A 22,708-nucleotide genomic window follows, 5' to 3' on the forward strand; every position below is an offset into this window, starting at 1 on the left:
TATGGTTTAACTCTGTTAGCTTAATGAACATATCAGAAATAAGTTTCACACAATGCTTCTGTGTAGTTTTTATTTGAAGATATTATTTTTCCCAATATAAGCCTCTTAGCGCTCAGAATGTCCAATTGCAGTTTCTACAGAAAGAGTGTTTCAGAAAGGCTCAGTCAAAAGTAAGGTTCAACTCTGTTAGTTGAATGCACAGAACAGAAAGAAGTTTCATACAATGCTTCTGTGTAGTTTATATTTGAACATATTCTTTTTTCCACTATTACCCACTTAGCGCTACGAATGTCCAGTTGCATTTTCTACAGACAGAGTGTTTCAAAACTGCTCAATCAAAAGTATGGTTTAACTCTGTTAGCTGAATGCTCAGATCAGAAAAAAGTTTCACAGAATGCTTCTGTGTAGTTTATATTTGAATATATTCCTTTTTCCACTACTACGCTCTTAGCGCTCCAAATGTCCAGTTGCATTTTCTACAGAAAGTGTGTTCAGATCTGCTCAATCAAAAGTATGGTTTAACTCTGTTAGCTGAATGCACAGATCAGAAAGAAGTTTCACAGAATTATTCTGTGTAGTTTATATTTGGAGACATTCCTTTTTCCACTATTACCCTCTTAGCGCTCCGAATCTCCACTTGAATTTTCTACAGAAAGAGTGTTTCAGAACGGCTCAATCAAAACTAAGGTTCAACTCTTTTAGTTGAACAAACAGAACAGAAAGAAGTTTCACACAATTCTTCTGTGTAGTTTTTATTTGTAGACATTCTTTTTCCCAATATAGGCCTCTTAGCGCTCAGAATGTCCAATTGCAGTTTCTACAGAAAGAGTGTTTCAGAACGGCTCAATCAAAAGTAAGGTTCAACTCTGTTAGTTGAATGCACAGAACAGAAAGATGTTTCATACAATGCTTCTGTGTAGTTTATATTTGAACATATTCTTTTTTCCACTATTACCCACTTAGCGCTACGAATGTCCAGTTGCATTTTCTACAGACAGAGTGTTTCAAAACTGCTCAATCAAAAGTATGGTTTAACTCTGTTAGCTGAATGCTCAGATCAGAAAGAAGTTTCACAGAATGCTTCTGTGTAGTTTATATTTGAATATATTCCTTTTTCCACTACTACGCTCTTAGCGCTCCAAATGTCCAGTTGCATTTTCTACAGAAAGAGTGTTCAGATCTGCTCAATCAAAAGTATGGTTTAACTCTGTTAGCTGAATGCACAGATCAGAAAGAAGTTTCACCGAATGATTCCGTGTCGTTTATATTTGAAGACATTCCTTTTTCCACTATTACCCACTTAGCGCTCCGAATCTCCACTTGCATTTTCTACAAAAAGAGTTTTTCATAACTGCTCAATCAAAAATATGTTTTATCTCTGTTAACTGAATTTACAGATCAGAAATATGTTTCACAGAATGCATCTGTGTAGTTTTTATTTGAAGATATTCTTTTTCCCAATGTAGGCCTCTTAGCGCTTAGCTTGTCCAATTGCAGTTTCTACAGAAAGAGTGTTTCAGAACGGCTCAATCAAAAGTAAGGTTCAACTCTGTTAGTTGAATGCACAGAACAGAAATAATTTTCACAGAATGCTACTGTGTAGTTTATATTTGAATATATTCCTTTTTCCACTATTACCCTATTAGCGCTCCGAATGTCCACTTGCATTTTCTACAGAAAGAGTGTTCAGAACTGCGCAATCAAAAGAATGGTTTAACTCTGTTAGCTTAATGAACATATCAGAAATAAGTTTCACACAATGCTTCTGTGTAGTTTTTATTTGAAGATATTATTTTTCCCAATAGAGGCGTCTTAGCGCACAGAATGCACAATTGCACTTTCTACAGAAAGAGTGTTTCAGAAAAGCTCAATCAAAAGTAAGGTTCAACTCTGTTAGTTGAATGCACAGAACAGAAGGAAGTTTCATACAATGCTTCTGTGTAGTTTATATTTGAACATATTCTTTTTTCCACTATTACCCACTTAGCGCTACGAATGTCCAGTTGCATTTTCTACAGACAGAGTGTTTCAAAACTGCTCAATCAAAAGTATGGTTTAACTCTGTTAGCTGAATGCTCAGATCAGAAAGAAGTTTCACAGAATGCTTCTGTGTAGTTTATATTTGAATATATTCCTTTTTCCACTACTACTCCCTTAGAGCTCCAAATGTCCAGTTGCATTTTCTACAGAAAGAGTGTTCAGATCTGCTCAATCAAAAGTATGGTTTAACTCTGTTAGCTGAATGCACAGATCAGAAAGAAGTTTCACAGAATGATTCTGTGTAGTTTATATTTGGAGACATTCCTTTTTCCACTATTACCCTCTTAGCGCTCCGAATCTCCACTTGCATTTTCTACAGAAAGAGTGTTTCAGAATGGCTCAATCAAAACTAATTTTCAACTCTTTTAGTTGAACAAACAGAACAGAAAGTAGTTTCACACAATTCTTCTGTGTAGTTTTTATTTGTAGACATTCTTTTTCCCAATATAGGCCTCTTAGCGCTCAGAATGTCCAATTGCAGTTTCTACAGAAAGTGTGTTTCAGAACGGCTCAACCAAAAGTAAGGTTCAACTCTGTTAGTTGAATGCACAGAACAGAAAGAAGTTTCATACAATGCTTCTGTGTAGTTTATATTTGAACATATTCTTTTTTCCACTATTACCCACTTAGTGCTGCGAATGTCCAGTTGCATTTTCTACAGACAGAGTGTTTCAAAACTGCTCAATCAAAAGTATGGTTTAACTCTGTTAGCTGAATGCTCAGATCAGAAAGAAGTTTCACAGAATGCTTCTGTGTAGTTTATATTTGAATATATTCCTTTTTCCACTACTACGCTCTTAGCGCTCCAAATGTCCAGTTGCATTTTCTACAGAAAGAGTGTTCAGATCTGCTCAATCAAAAGTATGGTTTAACTCTGTTAGCTGAATGCACAGATCAGAAAGAAGTTTCACAGAATGATTCTGTGTAGTTTATATTTGGAGACATTCCTTTTTCCACTATTACCCTCTTAGCGCTCCGAAAACCACTTGCATTTTCTACAGAAAGAGTGTTTCAGAACGGCTCAATCAAAACTAAGGTTCAACTCTTTTAGTTGAACAAACAGAACAGAAAGAAGTTTCACACAATTCTTCTGTGTAGTTTTTATTTGTAGACATTTTTTTCCCAATATAGGCCTCTTAGCGCTCAGAATGTCCAATTGCAGTTTCTACAGAAAGAGTGTTTCAGAACGGCTCAATCAAAAGTAAGGTTCAACTCTGTTAGTTGAATGCACAGAACAGAAAGGAGTTTCATACAATGCTTCTGTGTAGTTTATATTTGAACATATTCTTTTTTCCACTATTACCCACTTAGCGCTACGAATGTCCAGTTGCATTTTCTACAGACAGAGTGTTTCAAAACTGCTCAATCAAAAGTATGGTTTAACTCTGTTAGCTGAATGCTCAGATCAGAAAGGAGTTTCACAGAATGCTTCTGTGTAGTTTATATTTGAATATATTCCTTTTTCCACTACTACGCTCTTAGCGCTCCAAATGTCCAGTTGCATTTTCTACAGAAAGAGTGTTCAGATCTGCTCAATCAAAAGTATGGTTTAACTCTGTTAGCTGAATGCACAGATCAGAAAGAAGTTTCACCGAATGATTCCGTGTAGTTTATATTTGAAGACAGTCCTTTTTCCACTATTACCCTCTTAGCGCTCCGAATCACCACTTGCATTTTCTACAAAAAGAGTGTTTCATAACTGCTCAATCAAAAATATGTTTTATCTCTGTTAACTGAATTTACAGATCAGAAATACGTTTCACAGAATGCATCTGTGTAGTTTTTATTTGAAGATATTCTTTTTCCCAATGTAGGCCTCTTAGCGCTTAGCATGTCCAATTGCAGTTTCTACAGAAAGAGTGTTTCAGAACGGCTCAATCAAAATTAAGGTTCAACACTGTTAGTTGAATGCACAGAACAGAAAGAATTTTCACAGAATGCTACTGTGTAGTTTATATTTGAATATATTCCTTTTTCCACTATTACCCTCTTAGCGCTCCGAATGTCCACTTGCATTTTCTACAGAAAGAGTGTTCAGAACTGCGCAATCAAAAGTATGGTTTAACTCTGTTAGCTTAATGAACATATCAGAAATAAGTTTCACACAATGCTTCTGTGTAGTTTTTATTTGAAGATATTATTTTTCCCAATATAAGCCTCTTAGCGCTCAGAATGTCCAATTGCAGTTTCTACAGAAAGAGTGTTTCAGAAAGGCTCAGTCAAAAGTAAGGTTCAACTCTGTTAGTTGAATGCACAGAACAGAAAGAAGTTTCATACAATGCTTCTGTGTAGTTTATATTTGAACATATTCTTTTTTCCACTATTACCCACTTAGCGCTACGAATGTCCAGTTGCATTTTCTACAGACAGAGTGTTTCAAAACTGCTCAATCAAAAGTATGGTTTAACTCTGTTAGCTGAATGCTCAGATCAGAAAAAAGTTTCACAGAATGCTTCTGTGTAGTTTATATTTGAATATATTCCTTTTTCCACTACTACGCTCTTAGCGCTCCAAATGTCCAGTTGCATTTTCTACAGAAAGTGTGTTCAGATCTGCTCAATCAAAAGTATGGTTTAACTCTGTTAGCTGAATGCACAGATCAGAAAGAAGTTTCACAGAATTATTCTGTGTAGTTTATATTTGGAGACATTCCTTTTTCCACTATTACCCTCTTAGCGCTCCGAATCTCCACTTGAATTTTCTACAGAAAGAGTGTTTCAGAACGGCTCAATCAAAACTAAGGTTCAACTCTTTTAGTTGAACAAACAGAACAGAAAGAAGTTTCACACAATTCTTCTGTGTAGTTTTTATTTGTAGACATTCTTTTTCCCAATATAGGCCTCTTAGCGCTCAGAATGTCCAATTGCAGTTTCTACAGAAAGAGTGTTTCAGAACGGCTCAATCAAAAGTAAGGTTCAACTCTGTTAGTTGAATGCACAGAACAGAAAGATGTTTCATACAATGCTTCTGTGTAGTTTATATTTGAACATATTCTTTTTTCCACTATTACCCACTTAGCGCTACGAATGTCCAGTTGCATTTTCTACAGACAGAGTGTTTCAAAACTGCTCAATCAAAAGTATGGTTTAACTCTGTTAGCTGAATGCTCAGATCAGAAAGAAGTTTCACAGAATGCTTCTGTGTAGTTTATATTTGAATATATTCCTTTTTCCACTACTACGCTCTTAGCGCTCCAAATGTCCAGTTGCATTTTCTACAGAAAGAGTGTTCAGATCTGCTCAATCAAAAGTATGGTTTAACTCTGTTAGCTGAATGCACAGATCAGAAAGAAGTTTCACCGAATGATTCCGTGTCGTTTATATTTGAAGACATTCCTTTTTCCACTATTACCCACTTAGCGCTCCGAATCTCCACTTGCATTTTCTACAAAAAGAGTTTTTCATAACTGCTCAATCAAAAATATGTTTTATCTCTGTTAACTGAATTTACAGATCAGAAATATGTTTCACAGAATGCATCTGTGTAGTTTTTATTTGAAGATATTCTTTTTCCCAATGTAGGCCTCTTAGCGCTTAGCTTGTCCAATTGCAGTTTCTACAGAAAGAGTGTTTCAGAACGGCTCAATCAAAAGTAAGGTTCAACTCTGTTAGTTGAATGCACAGAACAGAAATAATTTTCACAGAATGCTACTGTGTAGTTTATATTTGAATATATTCCTTTTTCCACTATTACCCTATTAGCGCTCCGAATGTCCACTTGCATTTTCTACAGAAAGAGTGTTCAGAACTGCGCAATCAAAAGAATGGTTTAACTCTGTTAGCTTAATGAACATATCAGAAATAAGTTTCACACAATGCTTCTGTGTAGTTTTTATTTGAAGATATTATTTTTCCCAATAGAGGCGTCTTAGCGCACAGAATGCACAATTGCACTTTCTACAGAAAGAGTGTTTCAGAAAAGCTCAATCAAAAGTAAGGTTCAACTCTGTTAGTTGAATGCACAGAACAGAAAGAAGTTTCATACAATGCTTCTGTGTAGTTTATATTTGAACATATTCTTTTTTCCACTATTACCCACTTAGCGCTACGAATGTCCAGTTGCATTTTCTACAGACAGAGTGTTTCAAAACTGCTCAATCAAAAGTATGGTTTAACTCTGTTAGCTGAATGCTCAGATCAGAAAGAAGTTTCACAGAATGCTTCTGTGTAGTTTATATTTGAATATATTCCTTTTTCCACTACTACTCCCTTAGAGCTCCAAATGTCCAGTTGCATTTTCTACAGAAAGAGTGTTCAGATCTGCTCAATCAAAAGTATGGTTTAACTCTGTTAGCTGAATGCACAGATCAGAAAGAAGTTTCACAGAATGATTCTGTGTAGTTTATATTTGGAGACATTCCTTTTTCCACTATTACCCTCTTAGCGCTCCGAATCTCCACTTGCATTTTCTACAGAAAGAGTGTTTCAGAATGGCTCAATCAAAACTAATTTTCAACTCTTTTAGTTGAACAAACAGAACAGAAAGTAGTTTCACACAATTCTTCTGTGTAGTTTTTATTTGTAGACATTCTTTTTCCCAATATAGGCCTCTTAGCGCTCAGAATGTCCAATTGCAGTTTCTACAGAAAGTGTGTTTCAGAACGGCTCAACCAAAAGTAAGGTTCAACTCTGTTAGTTGAATGCACAGAACAGAAAGAAGTTTCATACAATGCTTCTGTGTAGTTTATATTTGAACATATTCTTTTTTCCACTATTACCCACTTAGTGCTGCGAATGTCCAGTTGCATTTTCTACAGACAGAGTGTTTCAAAACTGCTCAATCAAAAGTATGGTTTAACTCTGTTAGCTGAATGCTCAGATCAGAAAGAAGTTTCACAGAATGCTTCTGTGTAGTTTATATTTGAATATATTCCTTTTTCCACTACTACGCTCTTAGCGCTCCAAATGTCCAGTTGCATTTTCTACAGAAAGAGTGTTCAGATCTGCTCAATCAAAAGTATGGTTTAACTCTGTTAGCTGAATGCACAGATCAGAAAGAAGTTTCACAGAATGATTCTGTGTAGTTTATATTTGGAGACATTCCTTTTTCCACTATTACCCTCTTAGCGCTCCGAAAACCACTTGCATTTTCTACAGAAAGAGTGTTTCAGAACGGCTCAATCAAAACTAAGGTTCAACTCTTTTAGTTGAACAAACAGAACAGAAAGAAGTTTCACACAATTCTTCTGTGTAGTTTTTATTTGTAGACATTTTTTTCCCAATATAGGCCTCTTAGCGCTCAGAATGTCCAATTGCAGTTTCTACAGAAAGAGTGTTTCAGAACGGCTCAATCAAAAGTAAGGTTCAACTCTGTTAGTTGAATGCACAGAACAGAAAGGAGTTTCATACAATGCTTCTGTGTAGTTTATATTTGAACATATTCTTTTTTCCACTATTACCCACTTAGCGCTACGAATGTCCAGTTGCATTTTCTACAGACAGAGTTTTTCAAAACTGCTCAATCAAAAGTATGGTTTAACTCTGTTAGCTGAAGGCTCAGATCAGAAAGAAGTTTCACAGATTGCTTCTGTGTAGTTTATATTTGAATATACTCCTTTTTCCACTACTACGCTCTTAGCGCTCCAAATGTCCAGTTGCATTTTCTACAGAAAGAGTGTTCAGATCTGCTCAATCAAAAGTATGGTTTAACTCTGTTAGCTGAATGCACAGATCACAATGAAGTTTCACCGAATGATTCTGTGTAGTTTATATTTGAAGACATTCCTTTTTCCACTATTACCCACTTAGCGCTCCGAATCTCCACTTGCATTTTCTACAAAAAGAGTGTTTCATAACTGCTCAATGAAAAATATGTTTTATCTCTGTTAACTGAATTTACAGATCAGAAATAAGTTTCACAGAATGCATCTGTGTTTTTTTTATTTGAAGATATTCTTTTTCCCAATGTAGGCCTCTTAGCGCTTAGCATGTCCAATTGCAGTTTCTACAGAAAGAGTGTTTCAGAACGGCTCAATCAAAAGTAAGGTTCAACTCTGTTAGTTGAATGCACAGAACAGAATTTTCACAGAATGCTACTGTGTAGTACATATTTGAATATATTCCTTTTTCCACTATTACCCTCTTAGCGCTCCGAATGTCCACTTGCATTTTCTACAGAAATAGTGTTCAGAACTGCGCAATCAAAAGTATGGTTTAACTCTGTTAGCTTAATGAACATATCAGAAATAAGTTTCACACAATGCTTCTGTGTAGTTTTTATTTGAAGATATTATTTTTCCCAATATAGTCCTCTTAGCGCTCAGAATGTCCAATTGCAGTTTCTACAGAAAGAGTGTTTCAGAAAGGCTCAATCAAAAGTATGGTTTAACTCTGTTAGCTGAATGCTCAGATCAGAAAGTAGTTTCACAGAATGCTTCTGTGTAGTTTATATTTGAATATATTCCTTTTTCCACTACTACGCTCTTAGCGCTCCAAATGTCCAGTTGCATTTTCTACAGAAAGAGTGTTCAGATCTGCTCAATCAAAAGTATGGTTTAACTCTGTTAGCAGAATGCACAGATCAGAAAGAAGTTTCACCGAATGATTCTGTGTAGTTTATATTTGAAGACATTCCTTTTTCCACTATTACCCACTTAGCGCTCCGAATCTCCACTTGCATTTTCTACAAAAAGAATGTTTCATAACTGCTCAGTCAAAAATATGTTTTATCTCTGTTAACTGAATTTACAGATCAGAAATAAATTTCACAGAATGCATCTGTGTAGTTTTTATTTGAAGATATTCTTTTTCCCAATGTAGGCCTCTTAGCGCTTAGCATGTCCAATTGCAGTTTATACAGAAAGAGTGTTTCAGAACGGCTCAATCAAAAGTAAGGTTCAACTCTGTTAGTTGAATGCACAGAACAGAAAGAATTTTCACAGAATGCTACTGTATAGTTTATATTTGAATATATTCCTTTTTCCACTATTACCCTCTTAGCGCTCCGAATGTCCACTTGCATTTTCTACAGAAAGAGTGTTCAGAACTGCGCATTCAAAAGTATGGTTTAACTCTGTTAGCTTAATGAACATATCAGAAATAAGTTTCACACAATGCTTCTGTGTAGTTTTTATTTGAAGATATTATTTTTCCCAATAGAGGCCTCTTAGCGCTCAGAATGTCCAATTGCAGTTTCTACAGAGAGAGTGTTTCAGAAAGGCTCAATCAAAACTAAGGTTCAACTCTGTTAGTTGAATGCACAGAACAGAAAGAAGTTTCATACAATGCTTCTGTGTAGTTTATATTTGAACATATTGTTTTTTCCACTATTACCCACTTAGCGCTACGAATGACCAGTTGCATTTTCTACAGACAGAGTGTTTCAAAACTGCTCAATCAAATGTATGGTTTAACTCTGTTAGCTGAATGCTCAGATCAGAAAGAAGTTTCACAGAATGCTTCTGTGTAGTTTATATTTGAATATATTCCTTTTTCCACTACTACTCTCTTAGCGCTCCAAATGTCCAGTTGCATTTTCTACAGAAAGAGTGTTCAGATCTGCTCAATCAAAAGTATGGTTTAACTCTGTTAGCTGAATGCACAGATCAGAAAGAAGTTTCACAGAATGATTCTGTGTAGTTTATATTTGGAGACATTCCTTTTTCCACTATTACCCTCTTAGCGCTCCGAATCTCCACTTGCATTTTCTACAGAAAGAGTGTTTCAGAACGGCTCAATCAAAACTAAGGTTCAATTCTTTTAGTTGAACAAACAGAACAGAAAGAAGTTTCACACAATTCTTCTGTGTAGTTTTTATTTGTAGACATTCTTTTTCCCAATATAGGCCTCCTAGCGCTCAGAATGTCCAATTGCAGTTTCTACAGAAAGAGTGTTTCAGAACGGCTCAATCAAAAGTAAGGTTCAACTCTGTTAGTTGAATGCACAGAACAGAAAGAAGTTTCATACAATGCTTCTGTGTAGTTTATATTTGAACATATTCTTTTTTCCACTATTACCCACTTAGCGCTACGAATGACCAGCTGCATTTTCTACAGACAGAGTGTTTCAAAACTGCTCAATCAAATGTATGGTTTAACTCTGTTAGCTGAATGCTCAGATTAGAAAGAAGTTTCACAGAATGCTTCCGTGTAGTTTATATTTGAATATATTCCTTTTTCCACTACTACTCTCTTAGCGCTCCAAATGTCCAGTTGCATTTTCTACAGAAAGAGTGTTCAGATCTGCTCAATCAAAAGTATGTTTTAACTCTGTTAGCTGAATGCACAGATCAGAAAGAAGTTTCACCGTATGATTCTGTGTAGTTTATATTTGAAGACATTCCTTTTTCCACTATTACCCTCTTAGCGCTCCGAATCTCCACTTGCATTTTCTACAAAAAGAGTGTTTCATAACTGCTCAGTCAAAAATATGTTTTATCCCTGTTAACTGAATTTACAGATCAGAAATAAATTTCACAGAATGCATCTGTGTAGTTTTTATTTGAAGATATTCTTTTTCCCAATGTAGGCCTCTTAGCGCTTAGCATGTCCAATTGCAGTTTCTACAGAAAGAGTGTTTCAGAACGGCTCAATCAAAAGTAAGGTTCAACTCTGTTAGTTGAATGCACAGAACAGAAAGAATTTTCACAGAATGCTACTGTGTAGTTTATATTTGAATATATTCCTTTTTCCACTATTACCCTCTTAGCGCTCCGAATGTCCACTTGCATTTTCTACAGAAAGAGTGTTCAGAACTGCGCAATCAAAAGTATGGTTTAACTCTGTTATCTTAATGAACATATCAGAAATAAGTTTCACACAATGCTTCTGTGTAGTTTTTATTTGAAGATATTATTTTTCCCAATAGAGGCCTCTTAGCGCTCAGAATGTCCAATTGCAGTTTCTACAGAAAGAGTGTTTCAGAAAGGCTCAATCAAAAGTAAGGTTCAACTCTGTTAGTTGAATGCACAGAACAGAAAGAAGTTTCATACAATGCTTCTGTGTAGTTTATATTTGAACATATTCTTTTTTCCACTATTACCCACTTAGCGCTACGAATGACCAGTTGCATTTTCTACAGACAGAGTGTTTCAAAACTGCTCAATCAAATGTATGGTTTAACTCTGTTAGCTGAATGCTCAGATCAGAAAGAAGTTTCACAGAATGCTTCCGTGTAGTTTATATTTGAATATATTGCTTTTTCCACTACTACTCTCTTAGCGCTCCAAATGTCCAGTTGCATTTTCTTCAGAAAGAGTGTTCAGATCTGCTCAATCAAAAGTATGGTTTAACTCTGTTAGCTGAATGCACAGATCAGAAATAAGTTTCACCGAATGATTCTGTGTAGTTTATATTTGAAGACATTCCTTTTTCCACTATTACCATCTTAGCGCTCCGAACCTCCACTTGCATTTTCTACAAAAAGAGTGTTTCATAACTGCTCAATCAAAAATATGTTTTATCTCTGTTAACTGAATTTACAGATCAGAAATAAGTTTCACAGAATGCATCTGTGTAGTTTTTATTTGAAGATATTCTTTTTCCCAATGTAGGCCTCTTAGCGCTTAGCATGTCCAATTGCAGTTTCTACAGAAAGAGTGTTTCAGAACGGCTCAATCAAAAGTAAGTTTCAACTCTGTTAGTTGAATGCACAGAACAGAATTTTCACAGAATGCTACTGTGTAGTACATATTTGAATATATTCCTTTTTCCACTATTACCCTCTTAGCGCTCCGAATGTCCACTTGCATTTTCTACAGAAATAGTGTTCAGAACTGCGCAATCAAAAGTATGGTTTAACTCTGTTAGCTTAATGAACATATCAGAAATAAGTTTCACACAATGCTTCTGTGTAGTTTTTATTTGAAGATATTATTTTTCCCAATATAGTCCTCTTAGCGCTCAGAATGTCCAATTGCAGTTTCTACAGAAAGAGTGTTTCATAAAGGCTCAATCAAATGTATGGTTTAACTCTGTTAGCTGAATGCTCAGATCACAAAGTAGTTTCACAGAATGCTTCTGTGTAGTTTATATTTGAATATATTCCTTTTTCCACTACTACGCTCTTAGCGCTCCAAATGTCCAGTTGCATTTTCTACAGAAAGAGTGTTCAGATCTGCTCAATCAAAAGTATGGTTTAACTCTGTTAGCAGAATGCACAGATCAGAAAGAAGTTTCACCGAATGATTCTGTGTAGTTTATATTTGAAGACATTCCTTTTTCCACTATTACCCACTTAGCGCTCCGAATCTCCACTTGCATTTTCTACAAAAAGAATGTTTCATAACTGCTCAGTCAAAAATATGTTTTATCTCTGTTAACTGAATTTACAGATCAGAAATAAATTTCACAGAATGCATCTGTGTAGTTTTTATTTGAAGATATTCTTTTTCCCAATGTAGGCCTCTTAGCGCTTAGCATGTCCAATTGCAGTTTCTACAGAAAGAGTGTTTCAGAACGGCTCAATCAAAAGTAAGGTTCAACTCTGTTAGTTGAATGCACAGAACAGAAAGAATTTTCACAGAATGCTACTGTATAGTTTATATTTGAATATATTCCTTTTTCCACTATTACCCTCTTAGCGCTCCGAATGTCCACTTGCATTTTCTACAGAAAGAGTGTTCAGAACTGCGCATTCAAAAGTATGGTTTAACTCTGTTAGCTTAATGAACATATCAGAAATAAGTTTCACACAATGCTTCTGTGTAGTTTTTATTTGAAGATATTATTTTTCCCAATAGAGGCCTCTTAGCGCTCAGAATGTCCAATTGCAGTTTCTACAGAGAGAGTGTTTCAGAAAGGCTCAATCAAAACTAAGGTTCAACTCTGTTAGTTGAATGCACAGAACAGAAAGAAGTTTCATACAATGCTTCTGTGTAGTTTATATTTGAACATATTGTTTTTTCCACTATTACCCACTTAGCGCTACGAATGACCAGTTGCATTTTCTACAGACAGAGTGTTTCAAAACTGCTCAATCAAATGTATGGTTTAACTCTGTTAGCTGAATGCTCAGATCAGAAAGAAGTTTCACAGAATGCTTCTGTGTAGTTTATATTTGAATATATTCCTTTTTCCACTACTACTCTCTTAGCGCTCCAAATGTCCAGTTGCATTTTCTACAGAAAGAGTGTTCAGATCTGCTCAATCAAAAGTATGGTTTAACTCTGTTAGCTGAATGCACAGATCAGAAAGAAGTTTCACAGAATGATTCTGTGTAGTTTATATTTGGAGACATTCCTTTTTCCACTATTACCCTCTTAGCGCTCCGAATCTCCACTTGCATTTTCTACAGAAAGAGTGTTTCAGAACGGCTCAATCAAAACTAAGGTTCAATTCTTTTAGTTGAACAAACAGAACAGAAAGAAGTTTCACACAATTCTTCTGTGTAGTTTTTATTTGTAGACATTCTTTTTCCCAATATAGGCCTCCTAGCGCTCAGAATGTCCAATTGCAGTTTCTACAGAAAGAGTGTTTCAGAACGGCTCAATCAAAAGTAAGGTTCAACTCTGTTAGTTGAATGCACAGAACAGAAAGAAGTTTCATACAATGCTTCTGTGTAGTTTATATTTGAACATATTCTTTTTTCCACTATTACCCACTTAGCGCTACGAATGACCAGCTGCATTTTCTACAGACAGAGTGTTTCAAAACTGCTCAATCAAATGTATGGTTTAACTCTGTTAGCTGAATGCTCAGATTAGAAAGAAGTTTCACAGAATGCTTCCGTGTAGTTTATATTTGAATATATTCCTTTTTCCACTACTACTCTCTTAGCGCTCCAAATGTCCAGTTGCATTTTCTACAGAAAGAGTGTTCAGATCTGCTCAATCAAAAGTATGTTTTAACTCTGTTAGCTGAATGCACAGATCAGAAAGAAGTTTCACCGTATGATTCTGTGTAGTTTATATTTGAAGACATTCCTTTTTCCACTATTACCCTCTTAGCGCTCCGAATCTCCACTTGCATTTTCTACAAAAAGAGTGTTTCATAACTGCTCAGTCAAAAATATGTTTTATCCCTGTTAACTGAATTTACAGATCAGAAATAAATTTCACAGAATGCATCTGTGTAGTTTTTATTTGAAGATATTCTTTTTCCCAATGTAGGCCTCTTAGCGCTTAGCATGTCCAATTGCAGTTTCTACAGAAAGAGTGTTTCAGAACGGCTCAATCAAAAGTAAGGTTCAACTCTGTTAGTTGAATGCACAGAACAGAAAGAATTTTCACAGAATGCTACTGTGTAGTTTATATTTGAATATATTCCTTTTTCCACTATTACCCTCTTAGCGCTCCGAATGTCCACTTGCATTTTCTACAGAAAGAGTGTTCAGAACTGCGCAATCAAAAGTATGGTTTAACTCTGTTATCTTAATGAACATATCAGAAATAAGTTTCACACAATGCTTCTGTGTAGTTTTTATTTGAAGATATTATTTTTCCCAATAGAGGCCTCTTAGCGCTCAGAATGTCCAATTGCAGTTTCTACAGAAAGAGTGTTTCAGAAAGGCTCAATCAAAAGTAAGGTTCAACTCTGTTAGTTGAATGCACAGAACAGAAAGAAGTTTCATACAATGCTTCTGTGTAGTTTATATTTGAACATATTCTTTTTTCCACTATTACCCACTTAGCGCTACGAATGACCAGTTGCATTTTCTACAGACAGAGTGTTTCAAAACTGCTCAATCAAATGTATGGTTTAACTCTGTTAGCTGAATGCTCAGATCAGAAAGAAGTTTCACAGAATGCTTCCGTGTAGTTTATATTTGAATATATTGCTTTTTCCACTACTACTCTCTTAGCGCTCCAAATGTCCAGTTGCATTTTCTTCAGAAAGAGTGTTCAGATCTGCTCAATCAAAAGTATGGTTTAACTCTGTTAGCTGAATGCACAGATCAGAAATAAGTTTCACCGAATGATTCTGTGTAGTTTATATTTGAAGACATTCCTTTTTCCACTATTACCATCTTAGCGCTCCGAACCTCCACTTGCATTTTCTACAAAAAGAGTGTTTCATAACTGCTCAATCAAAAATATGTTTTATCTCTGTTAACTGAATTTACAGATCAGAAATAAGTTTCACAGAATGCATCTGTGTAGTTTTTATTTGAAGATATTCTTTTTCCCAATGTAGGCCTCTTAGCGCTTAGCATGTCCAATTGCAGTTTCTACAGAAAGAGTGTTTCAGAACGGCTCAATCAAAAGTAAGTTTCAACTCTGTTAGTTGAATGCACAGAACAGAATTTTCACAGAATGCTACTGTGTAGTACATATTTGAATATATTCCTTTTTCCACTATTACCCTCTTAGCGCTCCGAATGTCCACTTGCATTTTCTACAGAAATAGTGTTCAGAACTGCGCAATCAAAAGTATGGTTTAACTCTGTTAGCTTAATGAACATATCAGAAATAAGTTTCACACAATGCTTCTGTGTAGTTTTTATTTGAAGATATTATTTTTCCCAATATAGTCCTCTTAGCGCTCAGAATGTCCAATTGCAGTTTCTACAGAAAGAGTGTTTCATAAAGGCTCAATCAAATGTATGGTTTAACTCTGTTAGCTGAATGCTCAGATCACAAAGTAGTTTCACAGAATGCTTCTGTGTAGTTTATATTTGAATATATTCCTTTTTCCACTACTACGCTCTTAGCGCTCCAAATGTCCAGTTGCATTTTCTACAGAAAGAGTGTTCAGATCTGCTCAATCAAAAGTATGGTTTAACTCTGTTAGCAGAATGCACAGATCAGAAAGAAGTTTCACCGAATGATTCTGTGTAGTTTATATTTGAAGACATTCCTTTTTCCACTATTACCCACTTAGCGCTCCGAATCTCCACTTGCATTTTCTACAAAAAGAATGTTTCATAACTGCTCAGTCAAAAATATGTTTTATCTCTGTTAACTGAATTTACAGATCAGAAATAAATTTCACAGAATGCATCTGTGTAGTTTTTATTTGAAGATATTCTTTTTCCCAATGTAGGCCTCTTAGCGCTTAGCATGTCCAATTGCAGTTTCTACAGAAAGAGTGTTTCAGAACGGCTCAATCAAAAGTAAGGTTCAACTCTGTTAGTTGAATGCACAGAACAGAAAGAATTTTCACAGAATGCTACTGTGTAGTTTATATTTGAATATATTCCTTTTTCCACTATTACCCTCTTAGCGCTCCGAATGTCCACTTGCATTTTCTACAGAAAGAGTGTTCAGAACTGCGCAATCAAAAGTGTGGTTTAACTCTGTTAGCTTAATGAACATATCAGAAATAATTTTCACACAATGCTTCTGTGTAGTTTTTATTTGAAGATATTATTTTTCCCAATAGAGGCCTCTTAGCGCTCAGAATGTCCAATTGCAGTTTCTACAGAGAGAGTGTTTCAGAAAGGCTCAATCAAAACTAAGGTTCAACTCTGTTAGTTGAATGCACAGAACAGAAAGAAGTTTCATACAATGCTTCTGTGTAGTTTATATTTGAACATATTGTTTTTTCCACTATTACCCACTTAGCGCTAAGAATGACCAGTTGCATTTTCTACAGACAGAGTGTTTCAAAACTGCTCAATCAAATGTATGGTTTAACTCTGTTAGCTGAATGCTCAGATCAGAAAGAAGTTTCACAGAATGCTTCCGTGTAGTTTATATTTGAATATATTCCTTTTTCCACTACTACTCTCTTAGCGCTCCAAATGTCCAGTTGCATTTTCTACAGAAAGAGTGTTCAGATCTGCTCAATCAAAAGTATGGTTTAACTCTGTTAGCTGAATGCACAGATCAGAAAGAAGTTTCACCGAATGATTCTGCGTAGTTTATATTTGAAGACATTCCTTTTTCCACTATTACCATCTTAGCGCTCCGAACCTCCACTTGCATTTTCTACAAAAAGAGTGTTTCATAACTGCTCAATCAAAAATATGTTTTATCTCTGTTAACTGAATTTACAGATCAGAAATAAGTTTCACAGAATGCATCTGTGTAGTTTTTATTTGAAGATATTCTTTTTCCCAATGTAGGCCTCTTAGCGCTTAGCATGTCCAATTGCAGTTTCTACAGAAAGAGTGTTTCAGAACGGCTCAATCAAAAGTAAGGTTCAACTCTGTTAGTTGAATGCACAGAACAGAATTTTCACAGAATGCTACTGTGTAGTACATATTTGAATATATTCCTTTTTCCACTATTACCCTCTTAGCGCTCCGAATGTCCACTTGCATTTTCTACAGAAATAGTGTTCAGAACTGCGCAATCAAAAGTATGTTTTAACTCTGTTAGCTTAATGAACATATCAGAAATAAGTTTCACACAATGCTTCTGTGTAGTTTTTATTTGAAGATATTATTTTTCCCAATATAGTCCTCTTAGCGCTCAGAATGTCCAATTGCAGTTTCTACAGAAAGAGTGTTTCAGAAAGGCTCAATCAAATGTATGGTTTAACTCTGTTAGCTGAATGCTCAGATCAGAAAGTAGTTTCACAGAATGCTTCTGTGTAGTTTATATTTGAATATATTCCTTTTTCCACTACTACGCCCTTAGCGCTCCAAATGTCCAGTTGCATTTTCTACAGAAAGAGTGTTCAGATCTGCTCAATCAAAAGTATGGTTTAACTCTGTTAGCAGAATGCACAGATCAGAAAGAAGTTTCACCGAATGATTCTGTGTAGTTTATATTTGAAGACATTCCTTTTTCCACTATTACCCACTTAGCGCTCCGAATCTCCACTTGCATTTTCTACAAAAAGAATGTTTCATAACTGCTCAGTCAAAAATATGTTTTATCTCTGTTAACTGAATTTACAGATCAGAAATAAATTTCACAGAATGCATCTGTGTAGTTTTTATTTGAAGATATTCTTTTTCCCAATGTAGGCCTCTTAGGGCTTAGCATGTCCAATTGCAGTTTCTACAGAAAGAGTGTTTCAGAACGGCTCAATCAAAAGTAAGGTTCAACTCTGTTAGTTGAATGCACAGAACAGAAAGAATTTTCACAGAATGCTACTGTGTAGTTTATATTTGAATATATTCCTTTTTCCACTATTACCCTCTTAGCGCTCCGAATGTCCACTTGCATTTTCTACAGAAAGAGTGTTCAGAACTGCGCAATCAAAAGTATGGTTTAACTCTGTTAGCTTAATGAACATATCAGAAATAAGTTTCACACAATGCTTTTGTGTAGTTTTTATTTGAAGATATTATTTTTCCCAATAGAGGCCTCTTAGCGCTCAGAATGTCCAATTGCAGTTTCTACAGAGAGAGTGTTTCAGAAAGGCTCAATCAAAACTAAGGTTCAACTCTGTTAGTTGAATGCACAGAACAGAAAGAAGTTTCATACAATGTTTCTGTGTAGTTTATATTTGAACATATTGTTTTTTCCACTATTACCCACTTAGCGCTAAGAATGACCAGTTGCATTTTCTACAGACAGAGTGTTTCAAAACTGCTCAATCAAATGTATGGTTTAACTCTGTTAGCTGAATGCTCAGATCAGAAAGAAGTTTCACAGAATGCTTCCGTGTAGTTTATATTTGAATATATTCCTTTTTCCACTACTACTCTCTTAGCGCTCCAAATGTCCAGTTGCATTTTCTACAGAAAGAGTGTTCAGATCTGCTCAATCAAAAGTATGGTTTAACTCTGTTAGCTGAATGCACAGATCAGAAAGAAGTTTCACCGAATGATTCTGTGTAGTTTATATTTGAAGACATTCCTTTTTCCACTATTACCCTCTTAGCGCTCCGAATCTCCACTTGCATTTTCTATAAAAAGAGTGTTTCATAACTGCTCAATCAAAAATATGTTTTATCTCTGTTAACTGAATTTACAGATCAGAAATAAGTTTCACAGAATGCATCTGTGTAGTTTTTATTTGAAGATATTCTTTTTCCCAATGTAGGCCTCTTAGCGCTTAGCATGTCCAATTGCAGTTTCTACAGAAAGAGTGTTTCAGAACAGCTCAATCAAAAGTAAGGTTCAACTCTGTTAGTTGAATGCACAGAACAGAATTTTCACAGAATGCTACTGTGTAGTATATATTTGAATATATTCCTTTTTCCACTATTACCCTCTTAGCGCTCCGAATGTCCACTTGCATTTTCTACAGAAATAGTGTTCAGAACTGCGCAATCAAAAGTATGGTTTAACTCTGCTAGCTTAATTAACATATCAGAAATAAGTTTCACACAATGCTTCTGTGTAGTTTTTATTTGAAGACATTCTTTTTCCCAATATATTCCTCTTAGCGCTCAGAATGTACAATTGCAGTTTCTACAGAAAGAGTGTTTCAGAAAGGCTCAATCAAAAGTAAGGTTCAACTCTGTTAGTTGAATGCACAGAACAGAAAGAAGTTTCATACAATGATTCTGTGTAGTTTATATTTGAACATATTCTTTTTTCCACTATTACCCACTTAGCCCTACGAATGTCCAGTTGCATTTTCTACAGACAGAGTGTTTCAAAGCTGCTCAATCAAAAGTATGGTTTAACTCTGTTAGCTGAATGCTCAGGTCAGAAAGAAGTTTCACAGAATGCTTCCGTGTAATTTATATTTGAATATATTCCTTTTTCCACTACTACTCTCTTAGCGCTCCAAATGTCCAGTTGCATTTTCTACAGAAAGAGTGTTCAGATCTGCTCAATCAAAAGTATGGTTTAACTCTGTTAGCTGAATGCACAGATCAGAAAGAAGTTTCACAGAATGATTCTGTGTAGTTTATATTTGGAGACATTCCTTTTTCCACTATTACCCTCTTAGCGCTCCGAATCTCCACTTGCATTTTCTACAGAAAGAGTGTTTCAGAACGGCTCAATCAAAACTAAGGTTCAACTCTTTTAGTTGAACAAACAGAACAGAAAGAAGTTTCACACAATTCTTCTGTGTAGTTTTTATTTGTAGACATTCTTTTTCCCAATATAGGCCTCCTAGCGCTCAGAATGTCCAATTGCAGTTTCTACAGAAAGAGTGTTTCAGAACGGCTCAATCAAAAGTAAGGTTCAACTCTGTTAGTTGAATGCACAGAACAGAAAGAAGTTTCATACAATGCTTCTGTGTAGTTTATATTTGAACATATTCTTTTTTCCACTATTACCCACTTAGCGCTACGAATGTCCAGTTGCATTTTCTACAGACAGAGTGTTTCAAAACTGCTCAATCAAAAGTATGGTTTAACTCTGTTAGCTGAATGCTCAGATCAGAAAGAAGTTTCACAGAATGCTTCTGTGTAGTTTATATTTGAATATATTCCTTTTTCCACTACTACGCTCTTAGCGCTCCAAATGTCCAGTTGCATTTTCTACAGAAAGAGTGTTCAGATCTGCTCAATCAAAAGTATGGTTTAACTCTGTTAGCAGAATGCACAGATCAGAAAGAAGTTTCACCGAATGATTCTGTGTAGTTTATATTTGAAGACATTCCTTTTTCCACTATTACCCTCTTAGCGCTCCGAATCTCCACTTGCATTTTCTACAAAAAGAGTGTTTCATAACTGCTCAATCAAAAATATGTTTTATCTCTGTTAACTGAATTTACAGATCAGAAATAAGTTTCACAGAATGCATCTGTGTAGTTTTTATTTGAAGATATTCTTTTTCCCAATGTAGGCCTCTTAGCACTTAGCATGTCCAATTGCAGTTTCTACAGAAAGTGTGTTTCACAACGGCTCAATCAAAAGTAAGGTTCAACTCTGTTAGTTGAATGCACAGAACAGAAAGAATTTTCACAGAATGCTACTGTGTAGTTTATATTTGAATATATTCCTTTTTCCACTACTACGCTCTTAGCGCTCCAAATGTCCAGTTGCATTTTCTACAGAAAGAGTGTTCAGAACTGCGCAATCAAAAGTATGTTTTAACTCTGTTAGCTTAATGAACATATCAGAAATAAGTTTCACACAATGCATCTGTGTAGTTTTTATTTGAAGATATTATTTTTCCCAATAGAGGCCTCTTAGCGCTCAGAATGTCCAATTGCAGTTTCTACAGAAACAGTGCTTCAGAAAAGCTCAATCAAAAGTAAGGTTCAACTCTGTTATTTGAATGCACAGAACAGAAAGTAGTTTCATACAATGCTTCTGTGTAGTTTATATTTGAACATATTCTTTTTTCCACTATTACCCACTTAGCGCTACGAATGTCCAGTTGCATTTTCTACAGACAGAGTGTTTCAAAACTGCTCAATCAAAAGTATGGTTTAAATCTGTTAGCTGAATGCTCAGATCAGAAAGAAGTTTCACAGAATGCTTCTGTGTAGTTTATATTTGAATATATTCCTTTTTCCACTACTACGCTCTTAGCGTTCCAAATGTTCAGTTGCATTTTCTACAGAAAGAGTGTTCAGATCTGCTCAATCAAAAGTATGGTTTAACTCTGTTAGCTGAATGCAGAGATCAGAAAGAAGTTTCACAGAATGATTCTGTGTAGTTTATATTTGGAGACATTCCTTTTTCCACTATTACCCACTTAGCGCTCCGAATCTCCCCTTGCATTTTCTACAGAAAGAGTGTTTCAGAACGGCTCAATCAAAACTAAGGTTCAACTCTTTTAGTTGAACAAACAGAACAGAAAGAAGTTTCACACAATTCTTCTGTGTAGTTTTTATTTGTAGACATTCTTTTTCCCAATATAGGCCTCTTAGCGCTCAGAATGTCCAATTCCAGTTTCTACAGAAAGAGTGTTTCAGAACGGCTCAATCAAAAGTAAGGTTCAACTCTGTTAGTTGAATGCACAGAACAGAAAGAAGTTTCATACAATGCTTCTGTGTAGTTTATATTTGAACATATTCTTTTTTCCACTATTACCCACTTAGCGCTACGAATGTCCAGTTGCATTTTCTACAGACAGAGTGTTTCAAAACTGCTCAATCAAAAGTATGGTTTAACTCTGTTAGCTGAATGCTCAGATCAGAAAGAAGTTTCACAGAATGCTTCTGTGTAGTTTATATTTGAATATATTGCTTTTTCCACTACTACGCTCTTAGCGCTCCAAATGTCCAGTTGAATTTTCTACAGAAAGTGTGTTCAGATCTGCTCAATCAAAAGTATGGTTTAACTCTGTTAGCAGAATGCACAGATCAGAAAGAAGTTTCACCGAATGATTCTGTGTAGTTTATATTTGAAGACATTCCTTTTTCCACTATTACCCTCTTAGCGCTCCGAATCTCCACTTGCATTTTCTACAAAAAGAGTGTTTCATAACTGCTCAATCAAAAATATGTTTTATCTCTGTTAACTGAATTTACAGATCAGAAATAAGTTTCACAGAATGCATCTGTGTAGTTTTTATTTGAAGATATTCTTTTTCCCAATGTAGGCCTCTTAGCGCTTAGCATGTCAAATTGCAGTTTCTACAGAAAGAGTGTTTCAGAACGGCTCAATCAAAAGTAAGGTTCAACTCTGTTAGTTGAATGCACAGAACAGAAAGAATTTTCACAGAATGCTACTGTGTAGTTTATATTTGAATATATTCCTTTTTCCACTATTACCCTCTTAGCGCTCCGAATGTCCACTTGCATTTTCTACAGAAAGAGTGTTCAGAACTGCGCAATCAAAAGTATGTTTTAACTCTGTTAGCTTAATGAACATATCAGAAATAAGGTTCACACAATCCTTCTGTGTAGTTTTTATTTGAAGATATTATTTTTCCCAGTAGAGGCCTCTTAGCGATCAGAATGTCCAATTGCAGTTTCTACAGAAAGAGTGTTTCAGAAAGGCTCAATCAAAAGTAAGGTTCAACTCTGTTAGTTGAATGCACAG

This window comes from Symphalangus syndactylus, chromosome 12, assembly GCF_028878055.3.
Source record: "Symphalangus syndactylus isolate Jambi chromosome 12, NHGRI_mSymSyn1-v2.1_pri, whole genome shotgun sequence".
In the NCBI taxonomy this organism is placed as follows: Eukaryota; Metazoa; Chordata; class Mammalia; order Primates; family Hylobatidae; genus Symphalangus; species Symphalangus syndactylus.